Here is a 15,312-nt window from a genome sequence, read left to right as displayed (position 1 = left end):
AGGGAAGGAAGGAAGGAAGGAGAGGAGGGAAGGAAGGAAGGAAGAAGAGGAGGGAAGGAAGGGAGGAAGAAAGGAGGGAGGAAATCACACAGTATGTGAATCAAACAGAACTCAGTTTTCTTGAGCCTATTCCCTACATTTATTCATCTATCTATCTATCTATCTATCTATCTATCTATCTATCTATCTATCTATCTATCTATCTATCCTTTAATTCTCTCTCTCTCTCTCTCTCTCTCTCTCTCTCTCTCTCTCTCTCTCTCTCTGTGTCTGTCTGATAGAGACTTCCTTTGAAGAAAATACCTCTATTAATACAAATAGATTCTGCCCCCTTTTAGTCTAAGAGAGTTGCCAGGAGGCAGCAAGAAGATAAGGGATTTCCTCAAGGTCACACTGTCAGTATGTCAGAGGCAGGACCTAAACTTATGTCTTTCTGACTCCAATGCCAGCCTCTCTCTTTGGCAATATTCCCTCTTTCACCATGCTGACCGAATATATTCTAATGATAATGACGTCTCCAATAATTTGTCATTAGGTCATATTTTTTTTAGTTGTTTTTTTCCAGCCCCAATAAAGTCTTTGGCCTAATATACTGACTCATTCTTGTTTAGTCTTTTTTTGACCAATTGGATACTTTAAAAAAAAATAAAATAAAATTTTTATTATTATAAAAAACACACTTCCATATTAGTCATTATTGTAAGGGCAAACCCATACAAAACCAAAAATCCAAAATAAAATCATAAATACACTGATGTAAAAGATAGTATGCTTTGATACACATCCATTGGACTCCAGTAGTTCTTTCTCTGGAGGTAGATAGCATTCCCCATATAAGTCTTTCAGGATTATCAATGGGATACCTTTTCTAAATGGCTGGCTATCCAAGGGGCAATGTCTTTGACCACAGAACTGGACTGACTGCATGGATCTGGTCACAGCAAAATGCTCCACAGACCACTAAACTATAAACTTTTCCTTATCTGTGCTTGTTTTGTCCTCAACTGCCAAGTACAGGGCTCTGCACACCATAGTCACTTAATAAGTGTTTATGCTATTGATGATAAACTCATTCTTTTTAGCATTTCCATTTTGTAAAATACTCATGACTTTGTTTCAGCTTTACAAAAAGGGCATAGACTTCTTTCTCAACATAACAAATTTGGAAATATATTTTGTATATTGCTTATCACCCCAGGAAGGGGGAGAGGATAGAGAGGGAGGGAGAGAATTTGAAACTAAAAATGTTAGAAAACAAATACCAAAAATTGTTTTAAATGTAATTAGGAAAAAAATAAAGCATATTGGAGAATAAAAGAAAAAAGCAAATAGGACATATAACTAGAAAGGGCCACAGAGACCATCTAGTTTGACTTGCTCGTTTTCAGATAAAGAACTGAGGTCTAGATAAGGTAAGTGAGTTGCTTAAGATCATACAACTGGTAACTAGAAGTAGGTTTTCGGACACCAGGTCCAATATTCTTTACAACTACAGTACTGAGGGGCTTTCAAAGATTAGCCTTTGAGTAGTTAATGCATTTCCTTCTGTTCTGCTTATTCTCACTCCCCCCCATAAACACCACATATAAGTGTTTATAGTGAATATAATATTAATTTAGTTCATTCATTAGTGTTAGGGATGCTGGAAAAATTTATTCTCATTATTCTAAAAGTCTTACAGCACACTGGTTAAAAAGCCCTGCCCTTTTCAACTGAGCTAAAGAATCATGTGGCCAGATCATTTCTAAGAGTAAAACAGAAAAAAGGGATAATTACTATGGTATGAAAGGGTTATGCGACTAGGCACTTTGGTTTAATTTTCAGATATTTCAAATGAGTTTACACTTCTATGCAGTTGGGTAGGCAACTGCCACTTCTCTGTTTCATTTGCAATTTCAGGGCCAATGATGTGTTCTAAATGTATCCTAGGATATTTTCGCATGCATAAGATTATAACATTGGAAATTCAACTCTTAAGGATTGATATTAATGCAGAAAATTGCAGGATCTAAGGCAAGCTGGTAGGGGGAATGCTCGGGGTCAGAGAGGCCTTGTGGACCCCTTAAATCACAAAAGTTTAGGGATATGGCCTTATTCATGTGGAAAGCTGGAACAAAACATAATTTTATGCCTTTAGCTCGTGGCTTGCTGATGTGATTGAGTCAGAGTCAGGCAAATGAGACCTGCCCAACCAATATATGTCAGTATAAGGAGCTGTAGAGGAAAGGAACCCAGAATATCTTCTGCCATAAAAGACCAAAGCTTGAGGAAGACAAGCTGGTCAAATAAGCAGTTTCCTAATCCTCTCTCTGTCTTGCCTCTTCTGGTTTGAAAGCAGAAGATGCTGCATTCCCAGCCGCCATCTCCAGTGCCGCAGTGCTACCGGCTCCTTTCTGGACAGGAGGGATAGCAGGCACACTCTTTGCTTCTCTGCTCTTGCTTCCAGACTTTGCCTTTATTACTTAGTATCCTCTCCTACAACTGGGTTTAACTCACCAGTCTTTAACATTCTGTCCTAATTGTCTCCCTGTCTCATTTTCCCCTCTCCAATGAAGCCCTCACTGAAGTTCCTAAAACAATGTTCCTTGATGTGGGACATGTGAGATGAACACAGAGGTGCAGGAAGGAAATATTAAATTTAAAAACAAAAAAGAAATTAAGCCTTACTAAGATTTAACATGAGCAACTAGGTGGCAGAATGGCTAGAGCACCACTCTTGGAGTTAAGAAGACTCATCTCCCTAAGTTCAAATCCAGTCTTAGACACTTCCTAGCTATGGGACCCTATCACTTAACTCGGTGTGCCTCAGTTCCTCATCTGTAAAATAATCTGGAGAAGGAAATGGCAAACCATTCTGGTATCTTTCCTAAGAAAACCCCAAGTGGGGTCATGAAGAGTTGGATATGACTGGAACCACCGAACAAGATGATTTAACATACAGACTGAAGGTCATTCTTACTCAGCTGAGACACTACACATCTATACTTTCATCTAAATGTATAAAGAAACACCTCCCACTATGTGATTTGTTATATTTGTTTCTTCAAATCTTCAGCAACATCATTATGTATCTTGCAACAATATTTGTTAACAATGGAATGCATTTTAGTTTTTTTTCCACATAGTTTTCTATGAATTATTTGAACAATTCTTAGGAAGAACAAGTGTTTCCTTAGTGGTTTGTAGCTTTTTTGTCTTCTCTATTAACTAAGAAAAAGATTCTAAACATTTTTTTTCATTATGTTTAGAGAAATCTTGTAAAGTACCAGAATATGATTGTCTTTGTTGTCACCTTGTAATGTACCCAATAAAGGCTTAAGAATCTTGGGAGTAGAAAGGGCAGCTTTGCCCTTTTCTTTCTAGCCTATCTTTCTATATTGGGCTCATAGCATTAAAAATTTCAATCCCAACTTCTTCGTTAGTATGTTTTTAAACCACTTGTCCATTTTTGAGAGTAGTTTAAGGTAAAACTAGATGATATAAGTCATAAATTCACTTACCCAAGCACATGAAAAATGTGTTTTTTAAATGTTGAAAGAGAATGAACTGAATGTTAGAACTCCATTGTCAATAACCATAATGTGGTACTTTTGAAAGTGAAAAATTCTACTTTCCTATTCCTGGAAAATGATGCCCAGGGGGTGTTATCATAACCTGAAATAACTGCCTCAATTCTGTATTATTGCTCTGGATAGAAAAGGTAGATTAGTGTAGTGGAAAGAACATTTGATTGGGAATGAGGAGAGCTAGTGTTTAAATCCTGTCTCTGCCCTTTTGTCTGTGTGATCAGCATCAATAATAGTAGCTGACATTTTATTATATGATGATTTAAATATATTATCTTAGCTGATCCTCACAATAACTATTTGAGGTAGGCATCAAGTTCTGTGCTCTTTCCACGGCAATTGCCACAGTAATTCAAATATTAATAGTTATAGTCAGGTCAACATGCATTTACTAGCATCCACTTACTATGCACCAGGCATTGTGCAAAAGCTCTGAGAATGCAATGAAAAGCAAAACAGTCTCTTCTCTCAAGGATCTCACAGTCTATTAGGGGAGACAATGTGCAAATGCCTATGTATGAATAAGATACATGTAAAGTAAATTGGAGATAATCTCAGAAGAAATGAACCAACATTAAGAAAGATCAGAGAAAAAAGATTTCTTGCAAAGGACTGAACTTTATTTGAGCCTTAAAGAAAGACAAGTAAGCAGACGGAAGAAATGAGGAGGGAGAGATTTCCAGGAATTGAGGATATCCAATGAAAATGCAGGGGAGTGTTTGGTGGAGATGACCCCAAAGAAGGCCAATGTTATTGGACTTCAGAATGTGTCTCTGTGTGTGTCAGGGCAAGGTTTAAGAAGCTTGAGAAGGTAGGAGGGAATTGTTAAGAAAAGTTTTAAAAATAAAGCAAAAGATTTTATTCTTTGATCTTGGAAGTAATAGGGAATCATTTGATTTTACTGAAGAGAGGAGTGACATAGTCAGAGCTGACCTGGAGTGGGGAGAAATTTGAGGCAGAGAGACTATAGTCTAGACAATAGTCTAGGTGTAAGGCAATAAGGTTCTGCACCAGGTTGGAGGGAGTGTAAGAGGAGAGAAAGAAGTGAACACAAGAGAAGAGAGACATTTTAAAGGTTGAGTCAAAAAAACTTGGCAATTGATTGGACATGGGGGTCAGGGATGGTGAGAGAGTGAAGAGTCAAAAATAATAACATGTAGGTTTTGAGAATGAGTAAATGGGAGGATGGGTGGTACTCTTGGCACTAAGAGAAAAGTTAAGAAGAGGGGAGGGTTTGGGTGAAAAGATAATGAGTTCAGTTTGGGGCATGTTGAGTTCAAGATGTCTGTAGGATATCTGGTTCAAGGTATATCCAATAGTTGGTTAGAGATGAAAAACTGGAAGTCAGTAGAGAATTAGGACTAAAAGGGAGATCTGAAAATCATTTTCATAGAGAGGATCATTGAATCCTTAGAAGCTGATACAATAAGAGTGCCCAGAGAGAACCTCTGAGGTATGATACCCGCAATTAGCAGACATTATCTAGAAGAAGATCCAGCAAAGGAGAAAAAAGAGTAATCAGAAAGGTAGGAGGGAAATCAGGGGAGAGTATTGTCATGAAAAACCAAAAAAGAAGAAAGCCTCAAGAAGAAGAGGGGGATTGACCCTGGGAAAGGCTGAAGAAAGGTCAAGGAGTGTGAGGATTGGGAAAAGGCCATTAGATCTGGTGGTTAAGAGATCATTAGTAACTTTGAAGAGAACAGTTTATGTTGAACATTGTGGAGAGAAATCAAAGAATTAAGAAGAGAGTGAGAGGAAAGGATATGGAGGGGTACACATTATAGATAGACTTCTTAAGGAGTTTTGTCAAGTCATGCCTGACTCTATGGCCCAAAGCTATGCTTAGGCCATGCCTCCTACAGAGTTTAATTGTGAAAGAAATATAAGATGGTAGCTACTGGAGAATATAAGGTTTATTTGAGGATGAGAGAAGCATGAGTGCATTTGTAGTCAGAAGGGAAGAATCCAAGAGACAAAAAGATCAAAGAGAAATGAGAAAGTGGGGATAGTAGAGGGGGAAGTCTTCTAGAGGAGATGGGATGGAATGGGTTCACTTGTGTCTGTGGAAGAGTTTGCCTTTAGTGAGAAGAGAGAGTAGCAAAAGGTCTGAATGATGAGAGATAGGAAGAAGGGGAAAAGAGGGAATTCTCAATGAATAACTTCAATTCTTTCAGTGAAATATGAGGTTAGGTTCTCAGCTGAGAGGATGGGGAGTGGGTAGTCACATAGGAGGCTTAAGAAGGGATAAAAAGATTTGGAAAAGCTGATGTGATGAGAGGGATAGTAAATCAACTGAGAAGTGTAAAAAGATTGCTTTGCAACAGCGAAGACCCAGATGATATTATGAATATAAATTTGTAGTAGACCGAGTCAGTAAAGTTTCACAATGTTTTCTAGCTTTTGTTCTAGCACATGAGTAGGAATGAAGGCAGCAGCCAGTGGGAGTGATCCATGGCTGAGGTTTAGCAGAACAAGGTAAGCTATAGGATAAGGAGACAAATGTACTTGAAAAAAGAGGGCAATGTGGAACTGAGCTGGTTCGTTAAAGAGTCAAGCTGGGGAAGAGAGGAGAGTGTAGCTAGTAAGGGGGTTGATGGCTTGGGAAAGAATTAAAGGATAGAGAAATTAGAGGTCAGAGACAGGATGAAGAACAGGGTTAGGGGAGATGTAAGGCAGAGGGCATGAAGAAATGACAACAGATTTTTGATCAGATAAAAGAACTTGGGAGTTCATGAATAAAGAACCCTTGTGGATGATGGTAAGATCAAAAGCATGGCCAGAATCTCCATGTGCAGCTTAGGTGGGATGGAGGAATAGGTCATGGGAATTGAGCAAGTTGAGAAACTGGGAGTTTAGAGTGTTCAAAAAAGTATTAATATATGTGTTAAAGTCCTCTAGTATGAGGATAAGAATGGGCAAGTAAAGAAAAAGTGTAAACCAGGCACTGAAATAATTGAGGAAAGAAGGGTATGTCCTGGAAATCTGTAGATAAACAGCTGGGAGATGTTGGTATGAACCCCAAGGGAGGAGAGGTTATTAAAAGGAGAGCCTAGAAGTGACAACAGAGAGCAGAGTATTCCAGCTCCCTACTTTAGCCACTTAGTGGTAAAGATAGCTTAGAAGGGGATAAGCAAAAGTTCAACCAGTGCTAAGAAAGGGTGGCCAAGAAAACTATTATTAAGAGGGAACCAGGTTTCAGTGAGTGCCAGAAGACAGGGGGAGGAAGAATAGAAAAGGAGGAGACATTCTAGAGTGGCTAGGATGGCAGGGGAGAGCAGGGGGAAGAGGGGCATTGAGAGGAATGAAATAAGGGAGACATCAGAAGGGGACCAAGAATCTAGTTCTTGGGGGTTGAATAATGGTAGCTAGGGATTAAAAACCACTGGAATGGGAGGCGTGATGGGGTAAAAGCATTAATCACTGGGGAACAAATTCATATAGGTTGTCATCATCCGTAGGGGGTCAATTTTGGGGGTGAGTTGTCCCATGGCACTAGGCATCTGTCTGTAGCAGGAAAGGGGGAAGAAGAGGGTGCTGGAGGCCAGAGAGGATAAGGCCATTATGGAATGGCTGATCAGCTTGGCAACGGGTGCAAAGCACTATGATATATATTATCCTGTCTGATCCTCACAGCTTCCCTCCAATCTTGTGAGGCAGATGCCATAAAAGCTCTCATTTTATAAATGAGGAAACAGGTTGAGAGAATTTAAGTGGCATCCTCATGCCCAAATTCAGACCCTCTTGCATCCTACCCACAATGTCACCCAGCTGCCTCATGAGCCAATAGACATTTATTAAATACTTACTATAAGCCAAGCACTATCTAGGCAAAAATTTCCCCTGCTCTCAAGGAATTCATAGTTCATCAGGGGAGACAATATGTAGACAACTAGGCACAAACTAGATACCTACGGGACAAATGAGACATCACTCGGAGGAACCAGCGTGGAGGATCAGGGAAGACTTCGAACAGAGGGTAGAACTTTGGCTGAGCCTTAAAGAAAATCAAGGAAGCCAGAAGACAGAAATGAGAAGGGAGAGAGTTCCAGACATGGGAGTCAGCCCATGAAAATTGTAAGGATGAGGGATGGCTCTGTTTATTATTACAAAATGCAAGGAAGTCAGGAGATGGAGTATCTTGTGGCTTTGACAGCAAGAAAGCCAGTATTACTGGACTATAGAATTTGTGGGTGAGATGTAAGGTTTAAGAAGACTGGGAAAGTGGTGGTGGGGGGGCAAGTTTGGAAGAGCTTCTAAAGCTAAGCAAAGAATTTTATTCTTTGACCCTGAAAGTGGTAGGGAGTTTTAAAAATTCTATTGAATTTGACACTGTCAGAACTGAGATGGAGTGGAAAGAGACTTAAGGCAGGGAGACCAGCAATCAAGCTTTTGCAACAGTCTAAAGGTGAGATGATGAAGACCTTCCCCAAAGTGATGATGTCAGAAAGGAGCCGTGCAGGACATAAGAGATATTAGGCAAGTAGAATTGAACTTGGCAACTGATTGGATTTGGAGGGGTTAGAGGTGGTGGGAGAGAATGAGTATGGCAATGCTCAATCTCACTGAGCCTCAGTTTCCTTATTTGTAAAATTGGGGTTATTTATCCCTATAGTTTCTACTATATTGTGAGCATTGCGAGCATCTAGACCGGACTGACCTCTAAATTCCCTTGTAGCTGTAAATCTACGAGTCTATGAAATCCATAGACTTCCCATGGGAACCGTCATTTTGAGCTGAACAATGAGGCGAGAAGGGAGAAAGAAAAGAATTGTCCTCCAGTATTTTTTCCTCCCCTTTCAATGGCTGGCTGAGCTGAAAATGAGCATCACAGCAGCAAGCAAATTAAAACTGACTAACATAACTCATCCAAGCAGAAAGGAGAGACACTTGTTTCCTATCCTGTATACTTATTTCTGGGCCCTGTAACTATTTCTGCAGCTCATTAAATACAAACTTCTTCATATGGTCCTGCTTATTGTCAACCACCAGAAATCAAGAATTGCCACTCCATTGTGAAAATGTGAACAATCAAGTGTAGATGATTATTTTAATGCTACCGAATTTACCCAGCTAGGTAATAAATTGGGTTTCCAATCATATTGGAAAATCAGAATAAAGAAAGGGAAAATGGGGAGGGAGTGGGGAGAGTATTCAAGATATAATCCTGAAATATAAACAGTTTGATTTGAAATGGTAGAGGAGCAAAGATATGAGCTCAGCCTTGGCTTAATATGCAGAGATAATTAGGATGTTATTAGAAAACAACAGAAATTAAAACTATGTGCTCTGTGGAGGGAAGGTGATTTATTGTTTGAGGGAGATAGCAATAAAACCATTCATAAACAAACTTTATGGTAAATATCTCCTCTAGTACTTCCTGTGAATGAAATAGAAAGTTTAAGAACTAAAGTTTATAAAAGGACAAAATCAAGGCAAAATCAAGGATTTCCAATTCCTGAAAGTCAGAACATCAGCCAGTAGGTGGTGCTAAGAAACCACTCATGTTCACACATTGCGTTTGCTTCAGTGAGAATAATGACTGATTTTACATTCTAGGAGGAATCAGTTTAGGCCAAGCTAAACCACAAGTTATAAGAACAAGAGCCAACAGGCTGAAAACAATCAAGAGGAAATTAGGTCCTTCATCTCTTGTTGCTGAGCAGGCTAAACACCACCAACCTTGAAGGAAGATAAGGTACAAGGTAGGGAGTGGGTTCTTTTTGCAAAAGACCCATTTAAATTAATGTTTGGATTTTCATTTTTGTTTCTAAGTGTATATTATTAACTTCATTAGAACCTCAAGCCAATAGAATCAAAGGTAAAAAAAAATTAAGTAAATACAGACTAAAAAAAGAAAAAACAGTAATTTCAAAACTAATATTAGAACATCTCAGATGCTGTTGGGAATGAGCACTCTTCAGAGTCTCCTAGTTGCAATTCAAAACGAAACAGAACAAAACAAACTGTATTGAGGACCGATCATTTTCAATTTATTGTTTCTGACAGAATAGTCAGGAATGGGAGCAGCTGGGTGGCTAAGTGGATTGAGAGCCAGGCCCAGAGATGGGAGGTCCTGGGTTCAAATCTGGCCTCAGACACTTCCCAGCTGTGTGACCCTGGGCAAGTCACTTGACCCCCATTGCCTAGCCTTTACCAATCTTCTGCTTTGGAACCAATACACAGTACTGATTCTAAGATGGAAGGTAAGGGTTTTAAAAAAAAATAGTCAGGAATGGCTTGCTCATTTCAAACCTTTCCCCATTTTTCATTTCAAATGATTTAAAGCTGGACAAAATCTTAAACATCATCTAGTCTAAGTTTTTATAGAAAAGGAAACCGGCTTTCAGAGGAATTATTTGCCCATCGTTACCCAGGTAGTAATAGAGTTGTTTATAACACGTCTTTTGAGTTCAAATCTAGAGCTCTCAGGTAAGAAAACAAATTTGTCATTTAAATCTGCTTTTGAATTTCTTTTTCGTCAAATATCACTGCTTTTTCATTTTGAGATTTGGTCATTATTTCAGGGTTCAATTGCACTGCTTTTGTGATATGGGATATGAATGAATGAATATAATAGCTAGCATCACTATTATTATGTACTCTAAGAATGTGTTAAGTTTTGCATCGACAATAAGTGCCATCACTTCCTCTCTTCTCATTGCTCTTCTTAACTTTATAGTCTGCCTTCTGACCTCATCGTTTAACTGAAATTACTCTCTCTAAACCATCAATATCTCTTTTTATTTCTTGTGTTTTATGTTTTCTTGGATCTGCTTACTTCACTCTGTTTCAATTCATAGAGATCTTTCCATGTTTCTTGTCCATTATTTCGTAAAGCAGTTATATTCCCTTACATTTATATACAGCAATTTTTTTTAGCAATTCCCCAATTGATGGGCATCATTTTGTTTCCAATTTCTTAGCTCTCACAAAAACTATAGCTATACAATTTCTGGAGTATATTGGGAGGATTTCCCCCCTTACTGATGGTTTCATTGGGATATAAGCCTAGTAAGAGTCTCTGATTCGCAGGATATGGACATTTTTTGTCACTTTTATTTACATACTTCCAAATTGTTTTGCAAAACAAACCATTTTCATATCACCTAGCTCCACCAACATTAGCGTGCCTATCTTTCCACAACTCTTCCAACATTGACCATTGCATTTTTTGTCATTCTTGCCATTTATGAGATGAAACCTCAGGGCTGGAGTACTCCTTGCTCCCCATTATCATTTTCTGGTTCTCCCCCTTCCTCCTTCACTCAATTATCTTCTTTGAGATTCATACTATTTCTATCTATCACCTAATCAAAATCCTGGTAGCAATTGTCTATGGATTCCCAGCCACTACCCTACCTTCTTTAATGAGTTTGAAATCTAGTTCACAATTTTTCTACCCTCCCTAAATTTTGCCCTCATAGTAGGGGAATTCAGCATATATATTGGTTCTCTCTCAAATACCCTAATAATTCAGTTCCTCAAATTACTCTCCTCCCATAAGCTAATCCTCTACCCAACTTTAGTCACACATAAAGATGGTCATACTTTTGATGTTGCCATCCCTCACAAATGTACTACCTCCAAATTCAAGAATTTTGGAATCTCCTTATGCAATCATAATCTATTGGTTCTTTACCTCTTCCTCTGCCTTCCTTTATATAACCCTATCTGGATTAGTTAGGTGGTGCAATGGATAGAGACAGGATTTGACCTCAGAAGTTTATTAGCTGTGTGACCCTGGGCAAGTCAATTATCCCTGTTTGCCTCAGTTCTTATCTGGAGATGAGCTGGAGAAGGAAATGGCAAACCACTCCAGTATCTTCACCAAGAAAACTCCAAATGGGGTCCCTAAGAGGACAGGATTGAAAACAACTGAACAACAAATTATTCATCATCACTGAGACCTCTAATCCTTCAACTCTTCAATTCTCTTCCAGGCCATCTCTCTTGAATTAGCCACTCTCTCTTCTTCCCATCTTGGTTCATTGGTAAGCCAATTCATCTCTCTACTGTCCTTCTCTCTTGAATCCCTAGCATCCTTATCATATTGACAATTATGTCCAGCCAAGCTATATCAGCTTTGGACCACTTCCACCATTCATCACCTTCAAGTCTATACATGTACTGCTGAATGAAGGTAGGAGAAAAATTGAGCAACTGTTTTGACTGGGCCATTCTATTGTGCTACACAATGTCAACTGGGCTCTCACTTCTGCTAGATAATCCTACTATTCCTCCCTTATCAATTCATTAACCCATACTTATTTTTATTATTTTTAATCCTTCCTCAAACCTCCTATAGCTCTTTATCACCCCCTCTTAATAAAGAAACTTGACTCATATTTAATGGAAAATATTGAGTCTTTTCACCATGAACTCCTTCTTGTCCCCTCTTCCAAATCTTTTATCATTCAGCTACTTTCTGCCACTACCTCCTCCTTCCCTCCTGTCTCACATAATGAAGTAGCCTTTCAAGGCTAACCTTTCTACTTGTCCAAATGATCCCATTCTAACCTGACTCTTCCAACAGATTGCTGCTCTGTTATGCCCACTTTCCCACTTATTTTCAGTTCTTTACTGTCTACTGTCTCATTTCCTGCTGCCTACAAACCTGCCCATATTTCTCCATCCTAAAAAAAATCCCTCACTTAACCCTTCCATCTCAGCTATCATCCTATTTTTCTTTTACCTTGAAGCTAAACTCCTTTAAAAGGCCATCTCTGGTAGGTATGTCCATTCTTCTCACTCTCCTTTTAGCCCCTTACAAACTTGATCATTCCACTGAAACTAGTCTTTTCAAAGGTACCAGTGATCAGTTGCCAAATCCAATGGCCTTTTTTCAGTCTTCATTCTCCTTGACCTCTCTGCAGTCTTTGACTTTATTGATCATATCCCACACCTTAATATTCTCTTCTCTATGGCTTTTTGGGACCACATTTTCTCCTGATTTTCTTCCTTTCTATCTGACTAATCCTTTTCTGTCATCTTTGCTAGATCCTTCCTCAGATAGCACTTCTAACCCCAGTTGTCCTCAAGGTTCTGTTCTGGGTCCCCTTCTCTTTTCTCCCTCTATACTACTTCTTTGGTGATTTCATCAGCTTCCATGGATTTAATTTTCATCTTTATGCTGATGATTTCAAATCTACCTTTCCTGTCCAGTTTCTCTGCTGACTGCCAATCTCACATCTCCCAGTGCCTTTCAGACATCTCTAGCCGGATGTCCAGTAGACATCTTAAACTTGACATGTCTAAAAGAGAACTCATTATCTTTCCCCCTAAACTCTCTCTCCTCTCCATCTTCTCTATTGCTATACAGGGCAACACAATCCTCCCAGTCAGGCTCAAAACCAAAGCGTCCTGGATTAATCATGATTGTTCACCCAGAATATCCAAACTCTTTCTTGCCAAGACCTATTGATTTTACCTGTGTTATATCATTCAACACTGCCTCAACTGTAGTGTAAATCCTTATCACCTCGGGCCTTGATTACTGCAATGGTCTACAGGGGTCAGCCTGCCTCAAGGCTCTCCCCACTCCAATTTCTCTTCCAGTGCAGGTCTAATCACGTCACTCTCCCACTTCTCAATAAATTCAATTGGTTCCCTCTTCCAGTGCAGGTCCAATCATGTCACTCCCCCACTTCTCAATAAATTCAATTGGTTTCATGTTACCTCCAGAAACAAATACAAAATGTTCTGTTTGGAATTCAAAGTTCTTTATAAACTAGCCCTGCCCTACCTTTCCAGTCTTTTTGCACTTTATCACCTGAAACATTCTCTGTGGTCTAGTGGCAATGGCCTCCTGGATATTCCATAAACACAAGACATGCCATTTCTTGGCTCCAGGCTTCCCATCTGTCTGTAGCTGGAATGCTCTCCCTCCTTCACTCTAACCATCAACTTCCCTGTTTTCCTTGAAGTGCCAACCAAAATTCCACCTTCTACAGAAAGCCTTCACTAATACCTGATAATTTTAATGCTTTCCCGCTCTTAATTAATTCATATTAATCTTCTATATCCTCTAATATATTTCCTATTTATTTTCTACATAGCTTACTTTGTATACATTTATATGCATGCCATCTCCCCCATTATATTGTAAGCTCTTTGAGGGCAGGGACTGTCCTTTGTCTCTTTTTGTATTCTTAGCATTTAATACAGTGCCAGGTATGTAGTAGGTACTTAATAAATATTTGTTGTTTTGATTTGCATTTCCCTTGCTATCAGTGATTCAGAGCATTTTTAAAATATGATTGTAAATACTTTGCAGATCTTTTAAGAACCATTTGATCATATCCTTTGACCATTTATCTATTGGGGAATGGCTAGTAACCTTTTTTTTTAATCTTTACCTTTTGCTTAGAATCAATACTGAGTATTGGTTCTAAGGCAGAAGAGAAGCAATGGATAAGCAATAGAGGTTAATTGACTTGCTTAAGGTCACACATGCAGGAAGTGTCTGAGGTCAGATTTAAGCCCAGGACCTCCCATTCCCATCTCTAAGGCTGACTCTCAATTCACTAAACCACCCAGCAACCTCAGACTATTAGACTTATATATATTTATTAATTATTTATATACCTTGGATATCAAATCCTTATCAGAAAAATTTGATACAAAGATGTTTTTCCCATTTGACTACTCTTCTTAACCTAGTTTTATTAATATTGTCTGTATAGAAGCATTTCAGTTTCAAATAATTAATTGCTATTAAATAAAAATAATCAAAACCACCATGAGAATACTCTCTAACCAATCTTAAAATAAAGACACAAAACGAATACTAGAGTGAAAGAACCAACAAGGAGTAGGAGTGAAGCAACTTTCATGCAGAAAACAACTTGAAAGGTAGATAGAGAGAGTCTGGGTCACTGGGGTGAGTGGAGAGCACAGCCAGCAGGAGGCTACAACAAGGAGTACAGACCAAGCCCCCAACACCAACCTACATCTACTGTTCTAGGTTCTGAACCTGAGCCTAAGCCAACATCCAGACCCTAAGATCCTGACTGAGCCAACAGTGGTGCAACCCAATGCACACCCCATAAAGTTCCAAGCAAACCTGAAGTAAGGTCTGGAATTCTAGTCCAGGTAGTCTGTGCTGCATCTGATCTATGTAACCCAGAGAGAGGCCAGGAAACCCAGCCTGGGTTTGTAGTGAGGACCTGATTCCCAGTTTGAGGCAGTCTGTGTAGCACTCTTGTTCAGTGTAGAATCAGAACTGAGTTCTGGGAACCCTGGTGGGGGTAGTACCCATGGGGCTGGCTAGTGGGAGCCTGGGCCTGGCTGGCCCTTTCCAAAACTCAAGGCAGAGCCTCAGGGCAGGACAATATGAGGTGTGCCTGACCTGATCCAACCCAGAGTGAGACCAGAAACCCCAGCCCAAGTCTGAGACTAGAATTTGAATCTTCAGTAGTGTTATAAGGCATTGACTTAATGTTCATTCTATCTCCTTAGGAGCAGAATTTATAGGTTAGAGAAATTTAAGTAATATATTACTCAGGCTCTCTAAGAGCAGAAGTCTTCTAAATAGCCCTGGGGTCCCTTTAAGAGGCCTTGCATAAAAGCAGTGAAGGGAAGGAGTTCTGCAGAACAGGAGTAGCTATTTGGGCTCTTTGTGAAGAGGTCTCTCTCATAGTGGCTGGTGGCAATTGGAATTGAGAAGAACAGAGTTAAGGAGGTTGAAGAAGAAAAGACTTACCACTTTTAGTCAAGAATATAGTTACTGAGGGATTTTCCTTCTCAG

This window comes from Gracilinanus agilis, chromosome 1, assembly GCF_016433145.1.
Source record: "Gracilinanus agilis isolate LMUSP501 chromosome 1, AgileGrace, whole genome shotgun sequence".
In the NCBI taxonomy this organism is placed as follows: Eukaryota; Metazoa; Chordata; class Mammalia; order Didelphimorphia; family Didelphidae; genus Gracilinanus; species Gracilinanus agilis.
This window is presented reverse-complemented; position numbering follows the sequence as displayed.